The sequence below is a fragment of the Zophobas morio genome, unplaced genomic scaffold (genome assembly GCF_036711695.1).
Source record: "Zophobas morio isolate AGI-343-1 ecotype UQ-CSIRO unplaced genomic scaffold, CSIRO_AGI_Zmor_V1 ptg000009l, whole genome shotgun sequence".
NCBI lineage: Eukaryota > Metazoa > Arthropoda > Insecta > Coleoptera > Tenebrionidae > Zophobas > Zophobas morio.
Genome location: NW_026972114.1, coordinates 3,258,440 through 3,276,467, shown reverse-complemented (window position 1 = coordinate 3,276,467; position 18,028 = coordinate 3,258,440). Strand labels below are relative to the sequence as shown.

General features: G+C 35.0%; 1 protein-coding gene across 2 annotated transcripts in view; it reads left to right on the top strand.

Annotated features, from left to right (window-relative positions):
* Positions 1–18,028, top strand: part of LOC135125749 (pancreatic triacylglycerol lipase-like) — a 103,823-nt gene that overhangs the window by 21,014 nt on the left and 64,781 nt on the right. The window lies entirely within an intron of this gene.

The window sequence follows — 18,028 nt, the reverse complement described above, 5'->3', positions numbered from 1 at the left end:
ATAGAGTTAGATAATAATAATAATAATGATAGCAGGCAATGCTTTTTAAAGAAATCTGCTCCTTTGCTAGGAAGAGATAAATAATTTCTTCCACTAAATGGAAATTTGCGATGTAATTATCCATCAAATCTTGGTTTAAAAATGACGGTTTGTAACTATAAATCCTAAGAGCTTAAGTAAAAATGTTTAATTACTACCATTTAAAATAATTCTTTAGTCCAAAATGTTTAAACATCCAGTTAAAATTGTTTCAAATTGATTGTTTCTGAAACAATACTTTTGACTTTTTACTTGTGATTTTTCAAACTTCACCTTTCGTTGTCAGTTTTTGGTTGCTATGTTTTTACAAAACGTGAATTAATTGAATCTGATAGCACCTCTTACACTGGCACGAATAAAGCTTGGATAAAGGGTAAATTTATTTTGCAACTTTTGACAATACAACAGGAGTTTTTTTCATTCCTTAGGCTCTCGGGAACCCGTCCAATTTTTTTGTCGGTGCATTTCGCAAACACCTGTATATCAGAAACTCCAAATTTACAAAGTTCTCAATAATATCGCAACCTTACCACATTGGTGACAATGACATCCAGTTTTCTCTTGTGTGTTTATATGGACCTCACTACAGCCCAGAGGAAAACGATAATTTATCATTTGAGAAACTTCTTCAAATGAGTCGTACTAATTACAACCTAGTCATTCCGATGAGTTCAAAATCCAGAAACTTTTACAGTTTTTAAACAACTTCAACTTAATGGATAACGAAGCACACTAGGTTCAGGCTTAATCAATCTTCTTCCACTTTGGACCCACTTCTTACTAACTCTTCCCAGCTGTTAACTGAACACGAAATCCTACCTCCAGTTGGTAATTCTGATCATCCAAATCATCCATAGAAATCACACAGTTCTCAAGCTTAAGAAAGTTATCAATTAGTCCAATCTAGATCAAGAACTGGCGTCTGTTGACTAGGAACAAGCCTTAGCAAACCGTTCAATAGATCCTCAATAGCCCATTTTTTCCAGTATCGTTCAGAGTTATATCTCCAAAAATTCATATTTGACAAATCATCGCTGGAATCCGAAAAACCTGGATCAAAAACCCCACGTTACTAATGTTGAGGCAAAAAGAGAATATTGCCCTGGACGCCAAAACTCTTCTACAACGCACGTTCCTATTCCAGTTGCAAAATCAAGTAATGGTAACTTGTGTGACGACTTGACTGAAATATCGGAAATTTTTGCATCGAAATTCGAATCAGTTTACATTTTGGAGAACACAACACACTAGATCTTAGCGAACATCTTACTAATGTAATATTCCAAGAGAACACTGTTAAACATCATCTCCTTACTCTTCACTCATCATCAGCCTCCAGAATCGATGGTATATCTCCTTTTCTGTTGAAACGCTGCGCTCACTCACTCGCTTTTCCTCTAACCATGATCATGCAAAGCTCATTTCAAACTCATGCCCTTCCCGATATCTGGTTGAAAGCCCTAGTGGTCCCAATCTTTAATAAGGGAAATAAATTGGACCCCAAAACTAACTCATACCGTTTATACTTCCAAATTATATTATTCCCCCTAACCGACATGGCTTTACTCCTGGAAGATCGATTTCCAACAATCTACTAGTTTTATGTTGTGAAAAGAAGTCTACACCTATTAAAATAAAAAGGCAAATTTAAGCCCGCCCACCCGCCCTATCTCAATTGTAATGATTTTTTTTATTCGTCGTGAACCAAGGGGTCGAACTGCAAAATAGTTGTTTCTTTACAAGAAATTTAAAAACATGGCGTCATAACAATTTTTTTATTGATCAAATTAAGAACGAGTCACCCCTCTTTCTTAAAAAGGTGAGAAAGCAACCGTCTTTATTTAAAAAAATTATAATAATATTCAGAACTGTCTGTTAGACTGAAATAAAAATTTGGTCCCCTGTTTTGAGGCAACAAACTGAAACTCATTCAAATCAAAACAAATTTCTACGTGACATTCTTCCGGTGTATATTCAAGCAATTTCAAGTGCTTGTTTTCTACATCGGAAGAAAACTTAATAAGAAAGTGCGCCTGCGAACTTAACGCCAACATTAAACCCGAAAATTCGGGAGATGTTGTGAAAAATAAAACACAAATAACCGCAAATAATCTGCAAAATCGGAAATCAGTGCGTAGGGATAAAGTTTCAAAAGTAAATCGAAGATTCTAATATGACAACAATAGTTGGAAAAAGTTAGGTTAGACAGATAACGACAACAACGACTTGATAGGAGAACGACCTCCGCTAAAGCAAAAAGCAGTGGTGAAGTAGAATATAAACAAACTTGAGCAAAATGAGAGATACCGAGGATACAACAACGAATTAGGGGAATTGAAAAGCGGAAGATTGGGACGAAATATTTAAGAAATCAAAAAAACACATAGATCTCCAAAAAAAGCCGCAGAAACAGGAAATCAAGAGACACTAGCACACATGATGATACTACTGAAAGATCTCATCAAAGATACAAAAGGAATAAAAAGAAAGCAGCAAGAACATGCAGAGAGTATGAGATTAATAACAGAGGAAATGAAAGAAATTAAAAACGAAGAAAAGAAATATATCAGAGAAATAAATGAGCTAAAAGTAATTAATGAAAAATGCATACAGGAAATAGACCAGATAAGAAATCAATTACAAAACGCCAATGACAAAATAGAAAAATTAGAAAGTGACAAAAAAGAAAAAATATTGTCGTGCAAGGAATGCCAATAAATACGAGTGACCCAAATATATTAAGAGAAGAAATGGGAAATTTTATTGAAAGGGAAATGGGGCTAACAGTAAAAATAAACAAAGCAAAAAAAACTAGGGGAGAAAACTTGTTTAGTAGAGCTAGATAGCAAACATGAAAAAATCAAAGTGATGCAAAACAAAACAAAAATTAAGTCAGCTGCAAGAAAAACGACGACGACCTAACCAAAAACGAAAGAGAAATACAGGCAAAAATCAGAAGTATGGCAAAAGTAAAAATAGGATACCAAAAATTGATTCTGGAAAATGAGATATGGAGGTGGAACAAAGAACAGGGATTGTTGGAAAAAATAAAAGATTAAAGGCGAGAGAGAAAGGGCTTTACATAAACGAAGCGAAAACAAAATATATGGAATGGGGAAATAAGGAATTCGTACAAGGACAGTACCTAACGATGACAATGGAGAACACAACAATGGTGACGTTTTTGCGGCCTGGCGAGAAAGAACCAGCAAAAACAGCGAAAATGGAAGAAAGAGAACAAATAAAGCAAGGACAAGATCCGTTGATGGAAATGATGAAGCAACTAATGGAAGGAATAAAACAACTGAGAGAAGAAAATAGAAGAATAAAAAAAAGTACAGACAATAAATGGAATACTGGAAAGAGAAAGAGAAGAATGGAAAGAAAAGGAGAGAAGCTTCGAAGAAAGAAAATCAATAATTTAAAGAAGAAGTTGGAAAAAAAGAGAGGCAAGAAAGAGGAAACAATTTCATAATTACGGGTATGGAAATAAGCGAAAAAACAGATGCAAAAGAAGTAGAGGAATTTTTGAAAAAAGAAATTGAGGTAGAAGCAAAAGTGTTGGAAACAATAATTATAGGGAAAGAGGAAAGCAAGAAAATACTGGTTAAGACGATTTGGGAGGAAAAACAAGAGGTGATGAAGAATAAAAATAAACTGAACTGAGAGGAAAGAGAATATATATCGATAATGATTGGACAGTACAAGAGCAAAAAATCCAAGAAGGAATTCGGAAGGTAGCTAAAGAGGAAAGAAAAAAGGATACACAACAAGGGTGGGATATAAGAAGCTGGGAGTAGGGGACAAAATGTATACATGGAATGACAATAAAGGAAAATTGGAAGAAAAACTTCGCAAATCAAGTCAGCACTAACCGAAGAAAGAAACACAAAGGGGAGGGGTAGCAATGATAGGACAAATAAAAACTTTAGGTTTAAGAATGTAGATTTTGTACATAATAGGGGAATGGGAAAGAAGAATGGGGAAGATAAACGTGGTTTAAAATTACTCTTTTGGAATATAGAGGGGCTGAAAAAGAAAGATAATTTATTTTGGGACTACGTGAAAATTTTTGATTTTGTGGGACTAACAGAAACATGAATACTAGAGAGAGACTGGAACAAACTGAAAGACGTGTTGCCAAAGGAATTTCAGTGGAAATTGCAAAAAAAGAAAAACGCAAGGGTAGAGCAAAAGGTGGAATCATAACAGTAGTGAAGAAAGATATAAAAGAAATAGAAGAGGAGGCGATAGAAATGGAAGGCATGGTTGCAAGAAAACTGACTGTAAATAAAAAAAGATGGAGCATCTGCATAATATATAGCAGAGGAATGAGAAACACGAAACAAGAAATACAAGAAAAAATCGAAGAGTCCGAAGAAGAATTTCTACTGTTAGGAGGGGACTTTAATGTCAGAATAGGGAACAAAAGCAGGGAAGACAGCGGGGGAAAACACACGAAAATCGAAAGATAAAGTAGAAAACAAAGACGGAAAATTGCTATGGGAATTAATTGAAGAAAGAGGTTGGGAAGTCTTGAATGGGGTGAAGGAAGGGGACGAGGAGGGGGAATTTACCTGGATAGGTAAAAGAGGGGAATCGGTAATAGACTACGTAATAGTAAACGAATTAGCAGAAGAAGAGGTAGAAACATTCAAAATAGGAGAAAGAGTGGACTCCGATCACATGCCACTAGAAGTAACATTGAGAGACATAAGTAGAAGGAGCTTAAATAATGAAGTAGGAAAAGAGAAGAAGATATGGGTATGGAATGAAAAAGGAATTGAGCATTATAAAAAAATGTTGGAAGTGGAATTTAAAGAAAAAGGAACTGAAAAGGAAATGGAAGAATTAAAAAGAGAAATTGAAAAAGCAGCCATAAAAAAGAAATTGTAACGAGAAATTTAGAAAAGAGAAACAGATGGTGGGATAGCAGATGCAGAGATTTAAAAACAGAAGCAAGGAAATGTTTACGAAGGTGGAAAAGGGGGAAAGGTATAAAAGAAGAGTACTGGCAAGCAAAAAATGATTATAGAAAACGATGCAAAGAAAAGAAAGAAGAGATCCAGCAAGAAGAAGAAGAAAAAATTAAAGCCATAAGAACTGAGCAAGAGGCATGGCAGTATATAAATAAAGAAAGGAAAAACAAAATCACGATTAGTGAAGACATACCTATAATACAGTGGAAGAAGCATTTTATGGAACTGTTGAATGGAAAGAAAGAGAGAATTGTAGAGCAAGATAGTAAAACCGGGAATGGTGGTAGAGAAAGGGAAGCTGAGATTCGAGTAGAGGAAGTAGGAAAATAAGTAGGAAGACTGAAAAGAGGAAAAGGACCGGGGAGGGATGGATTGGTAAACGAAGTGTGGATATTTGAGACGGATGGGATGATTGAAAGATTGAGCGAGTTAATGAATGATGTGTGGACGGGTAAAGGTTTTCCCAGGGAATGGAGAGTAGGGCAAATATGCCCAATTCATAAAAAAGGTAATAAAGCAAAAGTAGAGAATTATCGGGGAATAACTCTCCTAAATACGGCATATAAACTGTACGCAATGGTGTTAAATGAAAGATTGGTGACAGAGATGAACAAAAAGAGTATATTACCGGAAAGTCAAGCGGGATTTAGAAGAGCTAGAGGGGCTGTGCACAATGTATATATCCTGCATCATCTAATAGAAAAAGAGTTGCTAAAGGAAGGAGGTCGGGTATATGCACTGTTTGTAGACCTAAAAGCCGCGTTTGATACGGTGGACAGAGAGTGTTTGTAGGAATTCATGGAGAGAAGAGGACTGAGTGAAAAGTTAATTGCAGCAGCAAGAGAGATCTATAGAGAGACAGTGACTAGTGTGAGAGTGGGATGAGTAGAAACTGAAATGTTTTGGACGACGAAAGGATTGAGACAAGGATGCCCATTAAGTCCCAGTCTGTTTGCTTGTTACATAAGCGATATCGAGGAAATGTTTAGAGGAGTACAAGCGGGAGGAATTGTGGTGGGAAGAGTAAAGGTATGGTGTTTGGCATTTGCAGACGATTTGGTAATATTGGCGAAGGATGAATGTGAAATGAATGAGATGAAAAAAATCTCCAAAGATACTTTAAAAGAAAGAAACTGGAGGTAAATGTAGAAAAAACAAAAATGATGGTGTTTGAAAAAAAAAGGAAGAAAAGGGGAGGAAAAAGTGTGGCATTGGGAAGATCGAATCATAGACATAGTAAAAGAGTTTAAATATTTAGGATTTAAGTTTACAACAACTAACACGGTAAAAGCACACATAAGAGAAAGAAGGGTCAAAGCAATGCAAATAATGGGAATGGTGTGGAGTATAGGTGAGAGAATATTTGGACATGACGTAAGAAGAAGAATGAAAATGTTTGATAGTTTAGTTAGGAGTGTATTAATGTATGGAGTGGAGATATGGGGATGGAAGGAATATGCAGAGATTGAAGCAGTACAAGAAAAATATTTGAGGTGGATGTTAGGGCTACGGAAAGAGACGCCAGGCTATCTAGTAAGAGAAGAATGTAAACGAGAGAAATTAAGAGTATACACTGGGAAAAGAGCTGTAAAGTATGATGAAAGGTTGAAAGAAAGAGAGGAATGTAGGATATTGTATGAATGCTGGAAGGAAAAAAAAGGAAGCAGGGAAAGAACATCACACGGGTAGGCAAGGATATTATGAAAGACTGGGATGGAAATAGAGAGAAAGAGAGAAATGGGGGTGAGTATGAGAGAAGAGTTGTGTATGCGTGACAGAGACATAGATAAACAAGAGAGAAGAGCGAGTGTAAGTAAATTTAGGTACAATGCAGACTATAGAAAGATAATAACAGAAACAGTACCAAAATACCTAGACAGAGAAAGCGCGAAAGAAAAAAAAAATTCCGAGATTTAGGTGTGGAAATGAAGAAAAAGTAATAAGTTTTGGGTAAGCGAAGGTGAGAGAATGTGTAGGATGTGTGGAGAAGGGCGAGAGACGATAGAGCACATGCTGCACGACTGTGAGGAGAGCAAAGAAAGAGAGGAGAGTGTGACACAGATATTGAATGAAGACGGAAGAGGGGTGGAATGGATGAAAGAAGTAGAGAGGACAAGAGTAAGGCTGGGGCAAGGGGGGTGGGATAAAGGAAAAAAAAATAGTTATTTAATTTTTAAAATGTTTTATTTGGTTTTTGTAACAAGGAAAAAAATTGTAGGTTGTAAATCAAGAATCTTTTAAGCCCGTACGGTAAAAATAAACACTTACTACATACAAACCATGCATAAAAGAAGACATATCCAATAGAATCATGAGAAGAAATCGTTGTGTTCAAGCGCTTAATAAATTGCTCAGGAATAAAAATATATTCAGAGGAGCCAAACTAAAAACGTACAAGACAGTTATAAGACCCATTCTCACATACGCATCTGAGACTTGGGTAATAACAAAAATTACAAGAATGACAAGAAAACTTATTATTACTGCTATGGCGCCATTTTTCCTTTATAGAGGTTATCATAAAAAAACAGCAAAATCTAATTTTATAATTTATCAACGAAGCTAGGGAAGTTCTGTCGAAATAAACTTCGATCATTTTTGTTTGCTTTTTGCATTTGTGCATAGCAAAAACGCCCAACTGTTTTATTTTAATGTTTAAAGCAAAATGCATTTACAAATATTTTACTCGTAGTTACGCTATCGAGCCAATACACAACAATTTCGAATATTCGCGTGACAGATAACTGTAGTGTCTATTTTAGTGTTTTTATTCAATAATTTGAAATAATTTATATGTAAGTAAGTTCCTCACGTAAAACTTTTTTGCCTAGTTGGGTATAGTAGAATATAGTTACCCAGTTCACACAGAGAAAATTATCAGATATCGACCGAACCACTTTCAATACATTCTACGTCTACCGAGTAGTAAAAGTATCAATTTCTACAATTTTTTTCAGTAAAACGAGTCCCCGAAACCAGCCTCGAGCATCACCCACTTAAAGCCATCACCACTGACCTATATTGCCACAAAATTCTTAATTGTTCGAGAAAAAAAAGAACCACTTTCACGCGTCGGCCGCGACTTCCAGATTCGAATCGCGCAAATTCCATCCGGAAACCAATGCCCAACTCTCGTTGTTTTTTTACGTAACTCTCATTTATTTTTCTAATAAAATCATTAAAATACGAGGAAGCATTGCACAACCGTCGCTCTGACGAATTTCGGCTGCATCAGCCTGCAGAAAGTGATTGCATAACCGATTTGCGCATTCCAAGTGAATTATATAATTTATGGTAAATTTATTATTGTTGGTTGACGTTTTTGGCATCGATCACCAATTGGGCAATTTTTTAATCGCGTGTTGCTAAATTATGCAAATTAAATGGCTCACGTAAAAAGTTTGATCGGAATGTTCCGTCTGCGTTTAATAAAAGCACTAAAGGTAACAATTTTTGAAAGTCTTTTGTGGACGTTCACAATTTGATTGTATTGGAGACATTCCTAGCAGTCGACTAATAAGTGTTGAGATAAGGAGAGAAATGGTAAGAATACCCAACGAGGCAAGATTACTTTTACCTATCTAAAGAATGTGCCTGGAGGTAAATATAAAAATCAAAACTTGTTAAACTTTTTAGACACGTGCTCATGTAGCACCTGTCGTTGAAAGATTTTAAGAGAACGAAGTAATGCGTACCTAGGTAATAATTTAAAGTTTTCATACATAGTAAATGTTACACGTCTAAGACATTTCTAATCATTATCATAAAATTTCCCGTAAGGCTCATTTCAGTACATTTCTTACATTAACCTCAACTGCATGATAAATGAGCTCCTAGGAATAATTTGCTGAAAAAATTGCGCAATGCACTTAGAAAAAAATGTCTAGTTAAAAGATATAAGGATTAGAAAGGTCAAGTTTTGCTGCATTCACCTTAAACAATAACAACTACTAAAAGACGGTTTAAAATTAACAGCGAACACTGGTTTCACATTACGGAACAACACAATAGAAACGCTAAAGATGGCCTGTCATTTGCAATTATAATACATACAACTGTCAGGTTTCTTTTAAAAATGTTTGATAAATTAAGGGTTTCTTCTGTCACACCTGTTATTTTCCATTGGATACATGGTCAACTTGTGTTCCACATTTTCCAGAATTTTATCAGCACCATTGACATTAATAGGCGTGAATAAGAATAATTTTTTACCAGATGTCACAATTTGTTACTTACCTACTGAAAATTGTAATAAATTTATACACGCATTTTAATTTTACAATAATTAACTTTCATTTTGCCTAAAGTTAAATAAGGACATTCTAGTGCACTGTCGTTTTGCTTTTATACAGCGTATCTAATTTATGTTTAGTTCGACATTTTATTCACCGAAAAAGGCCAAATACTTTAACTATGTTAAAAAATTACCACTCTGCAGCTATTAAAAAATATACACTTTGTATCGAGTATCCTAAACACTCTCATAATTAAAAATTGCCAACTCAGCCATATTTACCATTTTTAAACATGGAGATTTGGAATGTTGCAAAAAATCATTTTGGTTATCTTACCTTGTCAAATAAATGTATGGAAAAATTGGAGAGTGTTTTAAGGTATTTATATTGAGTAATTAAATTTGTAGGTAACCAGTTTTCTCATAATTTTCACTTGAGAAAACTTGTATTTGTGACTCTAAATAAGCTTTCTTTTGATATCAAATGTGTCAAGGGTGTTCGTAATAGATGTTAGAATTTTTATCAGAATAACCTCAACAAGCCTGCTGTCAAAAGACTAAACTAACTGAAACACGAGTTACAAAATGTGATAAAATATAGGAGTGTTGCATTTGAAATGCATCTATTTTGAATATTGTGCATTAAAAAACCTTTGTACCTAATATTTATTTTTTCACTCCCATGGACAGTTTAAAACTGTCAAGTGTCCACTTAAAAATATACAACTTTGGTGAGTAAATTTTAATAAAACACGACGTATATCTGAAAATAACTGTAAATCCGCAAGATTTATTTGATTGAAATGGACTCCTGCAGCTCCAAAAACATTATATTCTTTTACTAATTTACAATAAATGTGTACTTTTCTGCCACTAGATCGTTGGGACACCCTGTATATGATTCTAAAATTCTCTCGACGCTTCGTGACCCCTTCACTACGAAACAAGTAGTCTCCCGTTTCCGTCGGTCTGTCTGTCTGGTGTTTGTATCCATTTTTTATTAGACACGTAATTTCCGAAACTACAGGACATTGTTATCTAATTTTGTATGTATATTAGAAATATCATGTAGATGGTTAAGTGCACCAACAATTTCATGAAGTCATTTCATTGAAACATATTTTAAAATATTTTGATTGTTATACAAAAATATACTCCTATGCTTGTATAGCACGAATGTGAAACCTTCTTTGGGATCCCAACTGCTATTTAAAAAAAAAAGTGGCCCCAACTGTATTTTTAAGAATGTAAAACCTTCTCGGGGACCCCAACTGTCTTTTTTTCAAGAAGGTAAAACCTTCTAGGGCCCCCCAACTGTTTTTTTTTAAGAATGTGAAACGTCCTCGGAGGTCCCAACTGGCATTTTTTAAAAAGGCGAAACCCCGAAGACCCCAAGTGTGTTTTTTTTTAAGAATATAAAGCCTTCTCAAGGATACCAACTGAACGAGGTGAAACCTTCTCTGTGACCCCAACTGTCTTTTTTTCAAGAAGGTAAAACCTTCTAGGGGACCCCAACTGTTTTTTTTTTTTTTAATGTGAAAACTTCTCGGAGGTCCCAACTGTCTTTTTTTTAAGAATGTGAACCCTTTTCAAGGGTACCAACTGAAGGAGGTAAAACCTTCTCGGGGACCCCAACTTTTTTTTTCAAGAAAGTAAAACCTTCTAGGGACCCCCAACTGTTTTTTTTTAAGAATGTGAAACCTTCTCGGAGGTCCCAACTGTGTCTTTTTTCAGAAGACGGAACCTTCTCGGGGACCCCAAGTGTCTTTTTTTTAAGAATATAAAACCTTCTCAAGGGTACCAACTGAAGGAGGTAAAATCTTCTGGGGGACCCCAATTGTCTCTTTTTAAGAAGGTAAAACCCTCTAGGGACCCCAACTGTTTTTTTTTTATGTGAAAACTTCTCGGAGGTCCCAACTGTCTTTTTTTAAGAATGTGAACCCTTCTCAAGGGTACCAACTGAAGGAGGTGAAACCTTCTCGGGGACCCCAACTTTTTTTTTCAAGAAAGTAAAACCTTCTAGGGATCCCCAACTGTTTTTTTTTTAAGAATGTGAAACCTTCTCGGAGGTTCCAACTGTGTCTTTTTTCAAAAGACGAAACCTTCTCAGGGACCCCAAGTGTCTTTTTTTTTTAAGAATATAAAACCTTCTCAAGGGTACCAACTGAAGGAGGTAAAATCTTCTCGGGGACCCCAATTGTCTTTTTTTAAGAAGGTAAAACCTTCTAGGGACCCCCAACTGTTTTTTTTAAGAATGTGAAACTTTCTCAAGGGTACCAACTGAAGGAGGTAAAACCTTCTCGGGGACCCCAACTTTCTTTTTTTCAAGAAGGTAAAACCTTCTAGGAACCTCCAACTGTTTTTTTTTTTAAGAATGTGAAACCTTTTCGGGGACCCCAACTGTCTTTTTTTCAAGAAGGTAGACCTTTCCAGGGGACCACAACTGTTTTTTTTTAGAATGTGAAACCTCGGTGGTCCCAACTGTATTTTTAAAAGTGTAAAACCTTCTTGGGGACCCCAACTTTCTTTTTGTCAAGAAGGTAAAATCTTCTAGGGACAGAAGAATGTGAAACTTTCTCGGAGGTGCCAACTGTCTTTTTTTTAAGAAGACGAAATCTTCTCGGGGACCCAACTGTCTTTTTTTCAAGAACGTAGACCTTTCCAGGGGCAACTGTTTTTTTTTAGAATGTGAAACCTTCTCGGGGGTCCCAACTGTCTTTTTTTAAGAATATAAAACTTTCTCGGGGCTCCGAACTGTCTTTTTTTTTAAGAATGTGAAACTTTCTCAAGGGTACCAACTGAAGGAGGTAAAACCTTCTCGGGGACCCCAACTTTCCTTTTTTTCAAGAAGGTGAGACCTTCTAGGGACCCCCTACTGTTTTTTAAGGATGTGAAACCTTCTCGAAGGTGCCAACTGTCTTTTTTTAAGAAGACGGAACCTTCTCGGGGACCCCAGCTGTCTTTTTTTCAAGAAGGTAGACCTTTCTAAGGGTCGCCAACTGTTTTTTTTTTAGAATATAAAACCTTCTCGGAGGTCCCAACTGTCTTTTTTTAAAAAACGCGAAATCTTCTCGGAGACCGCAAGTGTCCTTTTTTTTAAGAATATAAAACCTTCTCAGGGCTCCCAACTGTCTTTCTTTTTAAAGAATGTGAAACCTTCTCAAGGATACCAACTGAAAGAGGTAAAACCTTCTCGGGGACCCCAACTGCCTTATTTTCAAGAAGGTAAAACCTTCTAGGGACTCCCAACTGTTTTTTTTTAAGAATGTGAAGCCTTCTTGGAGGTCCCAACTGTATTTTTTTTAAGAAGACGAAACCTTCTCGGGGACCCCAAATGTCTTTTTTTAAGAATATAAAACCTTCTCAAGGGTACCAACTGTCTTTTTTTCAAGAAGGTAAAACTTTCTAGAGAACCCTAACTTTTTTTTTAGAATGTCAAACCTTCTCGGGGGTCCCAACTATCTTTTTTTAAGAAGGCGAAACCTTCTCGGGGACCCAAAGTGTCTTTTTTTCAAGAAAGTAAAACCTTCTCGGGGGCCCCAAGTGTCCTTTTTTTAAGAATATAAAGCCTTCTCGGGGCTCCCAACTGTCTTTTTTTTAATAATGTGAAACTTTCTCAAGTGTACCAACTGAAGGAGGTAAAACCTCGGGGGCCCCAACTTTCTTTTTTTCAAGAAGGTAAAACCTTCTAGGGACTCCCAACTGTTTTTTTTTAAGAATGTGAAACCTTCTCGGAGGTGCCAACTGTCTTTTTTTTAAGAAGACAAAACTTTCTCGGGGACCCAACTGTCTTTTTTCTCAAGAAGGTAGACCTTTCCAGGGGCCCCCCAACTGTTTTTTTTTTAGAAAGTAAAACCTTCTCGGGGACCCCAAGTGTCTTTTTTTTAAGAATTTGAAACTTTCTCAATCGTACCAACTGTAGGAGGTAAAACCTTCTCGGGGACCACAACTTTCTTTTTTTCAAAAAGGTAAAACTTCCTAGAGACACTTAACTATTTTTTTTTTTAAGAATGTCAAAGCTTCTCGGAGGTCCCAACTGTTTTTTTTTTTTTTAAGAAGACGAAACCTTCTCGGGGACTCCAAGTGTCTCTTTTTAAGAATATAAAACCTTCTCAAGAGTACCAACTGTCTTTATCTCAAGGAGGTAGACCTTTCCAGGGGCCCCCAGCTGTTTTTTTTAGAATGTCAAAACTTCTCGGGGGTCCCAACTATCTTTTTTTAAGAAGGCGAAACCTTCTCGGGGACCCAAAGTGTCTTTTTTTCAAGAAAGTAAAACCTTCTCGGGGACCCCAAGTGTCCTTTTTTTAAGAATATAAAACCTTCTCGGGGCTCCCAACTGTCTTTTTTTTAAGAATGTGAAACTTTCTCAAGGGTACCAACTGAAGGAGGTAAAACCTCGGGGGCCCCAACTTTCTTTTTTTCAAGAAGGTAAAACCTTCTAGGGACTCCCAACTGTTTTTTTTTAGAATGTCAAACCTTCTCGAGGGTCCCAACTATCTTTTTTTAAGAAGGCGAAACCTTCTCGGGTATACAAAGTGTCTTTTTTTCAAGAAAATAAAACCTTCTCGGGGACCCCACGTGTCCTTTTTTTTAAGAATATAAAACCTTCTCGGGGCTCCCATCTGTCTTTTTTTAAGAATGTGAAACTTTCTCAAGGGTACCAACTGAAGGAGGTAAAACCTTCTCGGGGACCCCAACTTTCTTTTTTTTCAAGAAAGTAAGACCTTCTAGGGACCCCCAACTATTTTTTTTTTAAGAATGTCAAACCTTCTCGGAGGTCCCAACTGTTTTTTATTCAAGAATGCGAATCCTTCTCGGGGACCCCAAGTGTCCTTTTTTTTAAGAATACAAAATCTTCTCAGGGCTCCCAACTGTCTTTTTTTTTAAAAAATGTGAAATCTTCTCAAGGGTACCAACTGAAAGAGGTAAAACCTTCTCGGAGACCCCAACTTTCTTTTTTCAAGAAGGTGAAACCTTCTAGGGACCCCCAACTGTTTATTTCAAGAATGTGAAACCTTCTCGGTGGTGATAACTGTCTTTTTTTTAAGAAGACGAAACCTTCTCGGGAACCCCAACTGCCTTTTTTTCAAGAAGGTAAAACCTTCTAGGGACTCCCAACTGTTTTTTTTTAAGAATGTGTAACCTTCTCAGAGGTCCCAACTGTCTTTTTTTTAAGAAGACGAAACCTTCTCGGGGACCCCAACTTTCTTTTATTCAAGAAGGTAAAACTTTCTAGGGGGCCCCAACTGTTTTTTTTTTATGTGAAACCTTCCCGAAGGTCCCAACTGTCTTTTTTTTAAGAAGGCGAAACCTTCTCAAGGGTACCAACTGAAGCAGGTGAAACCTTCTCAGGGGCTCTAACTCTCTCAGAATGTGACACATTCTCGGTGGTCTCAACGGTCTTTTTAAGAATATAAAACCTTCTCGGCGACCCCAACTATTTTTTTTTCAAGAAGGTAAAACCTTCTACGGGCCCCCAACTAGTTTTTTTTAGAATGTGAAACCTTATCGGATGTCTCAACTGTCTTTTCTTTAAGAAGGCGAAACCTTTTCGAAAACCCCAAGTGTCTTTTTTTACGAATATAAAACCTTCTCGGGGCCCCAAACTGTCTTTTTTTTAAAAATGTGAAGCTTTCTCAAGGACACCAACTGAAGGAGGTGAAACCTTCTCGGGAGTTCTAACTATCTTTTTTTTAGAATGTGACACAATATCGGTGGTCCCAACTTCCTTTTTTTCAAGAAGGTGAAACCTTCTAGGGACCCCAACTGTTTTTTTTTAAGAATGTGAAACGTCCTCGGAAGTCCCAACTGTCTTTTCTTTAAGAAGGCGAAACCTTCTCCAGGACCCCAAGTGTCTTTTTTTTAAGAATATAAAACCTTCTTGGGGCTTCGCACTGCCTTTTTTTTAATAATGTGAAACCTTTTCACGGGTACCAACCACTACCAACTGAAGGAGGTGAAACTTTTTCGGGGGCGCCAAATGTTTTTTTTAAAAATGTGAAACCTTATCGGGGGCGCCAAATGTTTTTTTTTTAAGAATGTGAAGCCTTCTCGAGGTTCCTAATTGTATTTTTTTTAAGTCAGACCACATTTAGATACTTAAATTTTTGAGTTGACGTCATTATTTCAGTAACATTGGAATCATTGTGTTCTTGGATAAACAGTTTCTGTCTTAATCGAAGACATACCTCACTTAAGTATTTTTCCGGCATAAACATTTATAAAAAATAAAACTGTAACTATACGTATTGAATAATTTATAAAGAATTTTAACGTGTTACCAAAATTTCGAGGTAGTTTGTTACGTAACACGTGTAAGTGTATCGTGTTACGTAACGTCTGACAATGATACAAAGTACAATTTAATGGTCGTAACTTTGGGTCAACCCATGTAAGTAAAGTTAAAAATAGAGGTGAACGGTTAAACTACAGGTAAAGTAGCATGCTATGCTGCACGTCGTCACACATCAAACAAAAATCGTCGAAACGTATCAACTATTATTCATACTAAAATGTAGTCGTTCATTTTTGGAGACAGAAGACTAGAAGAGTTAAATTTATACATGCTAAACAAAGTAGACAATGTGAGGCTAAACTATAGAGTTATAAATGATAAACCTAAAAATATATAACAATTTTAAAAGAATACTTATTATTTAGGAATACTGTTTGCACTAATAATCCCTGAAGATGAATGGTCGAAAACAGAGAGCGACATAAACCAAAATAAGGAAGAGAATGTGATGAACCTTGGATGCATACAGTTAAAAACGAAGAAGAATAAATTATAAACTCCATTTCATTTTTTTGAATGGAACTAAATAATTATCTTTTCTTAATTTTAATAGCTCACAAGAATACCGGTAAGTGTGCTAGAAAATGTTATGTAGAACCATAACTCCTTGTTCTTTGTGTAATTTTTACTGTCTGTCTGTCTGCCGTCTGTCCGGATAAAAAGACAATTTCGACTTGAAGAATCCTAAGTGACCTACGTATTTTAAAATTAGTTAATTTTTGTTTTGTAGTGTTGTATTTTCATTTATGTATTATTACATTGTCCTGTTATTATTATTAATAAATAAAAAAAAATATTACACACAAAATCTCCGAAACTACTCCACCGATTGTTATCGAATTTCCTTTTTTTTTCAATGTTTCTTTCCATTTTTGAAATTTTCAATCTTTGATTTCTTAACTCCTCGGTTTCTCGGTTTTTTATTTTTTAATTTTGCAATGTTTGGACTTCTCAGTTCCCCGATTTTCCGATATTTTTAAATTTCAATTTTTCGATTTTATAATACATAGGTATTTTCTTTTTGTCATTTTGATATTTTTCAAAATTTTTATTTTACTCTTTTTACTTTTTATTTACAGTTATTTACAGTTGCAATTTTTCCATTTTTTATCAAAAAGTTGAAAAATCGAAAAATTGCAAAAGAAACTAACAAAAGATTGAATCGAAACATTGGAAAAAAGAAAAAACGAATTGCATCGAAAAATTAGAAAACCCAAAAATTGTAAAAAGAAAAATCATAGAATCATCAAAATTGTAAAGCCGAAAAACTGCAACACTGAAAGATCGAAAATCTGAAAAATTGAAAAATTAAAAATGGAAAAATCGAAAAAATCAAAAGTTTTAAAATCCAATAATCGAAAAATTGAAAAATTCTAAAATAGTAGAATTGAAAAAGTGAAAAATTTTAGAAATTATAATTATACACATTTAAAATGAAAACTAGAAAAATTGCAAATCAAAAATTGAAGAAAAGAATTGAAAAATCGGGAAACTGAAAACCTAAAATTGAAAAAACGAAAAATTAAAAAATCTAAAAATTGAAAAATTAAGAAACTGAAAACCAAAAAATTGCAAATCGAAAAACTGAAAAAATCAAGCACCTCCGGAAGGAAAAATTTGCAATTCGGAAATTGAAGAAATGAAAAATTAATAGATCCAAACTCGTGAAATTGCAAATCGAAAAATTGCAAAATCTAAAAATTAAAACATCAAAAAATTGAAAAATCGAAAAACTGAAAAATTTAGAAATAAAAGCTCGAGAAGCTAAATTGCAAAACTGCAAATCGAAAAATTGAAGAAACGAAAAATTGAAAAAATTACAATGAAAAAAAATATTGAAAAATCGGAAAACTAAAAATTGAAGAAACAAGAAAAAGAAAAATGAAAAATCGCAAATTGAAAAATTGAAGAAACGAAATTGAAAAAATTACAATGAAAAAACAGTAAATTATAACATCGAAACACTGAAAAATCGAACATTTGAAAAAATGAAGAAAATTACAAATCGAAAAATTAAATAAAAATCGAAAACTCGAGAAACTCAAATCAAAAAATTCCACAATCTAAAAACTGAAAAATTCAAGTACGTTTTTCACAGAAAATGACACTCAATTTTCTCATCATAACAACAAAAGATGTAATTGAGGTATGTGGATGTACTCAATTCCTAGAGAATTTTGTTCAACAGCGGCGACCAAAGAAAAAGTTTAAAACTTTTAAAACACTTCTTTTGTATTCACATTCATAATAAAAGAATTTTTAGAAACAAACAAGTACTACGCATTATATGAATCACTCTCGTCAGATAATAAAATGATGTATTATTACATCAACAGATAAAAATAAAAACAAAAGAATGCTAAACACAGTGATGAATCAATAGTTATTATCTCCACCCACAATCACTTGTTCCAAACAATTTATATCACAAACAAAAACCGTAGATGAAAATCAGAATTTATATCCATGAGTTTCTAGTTT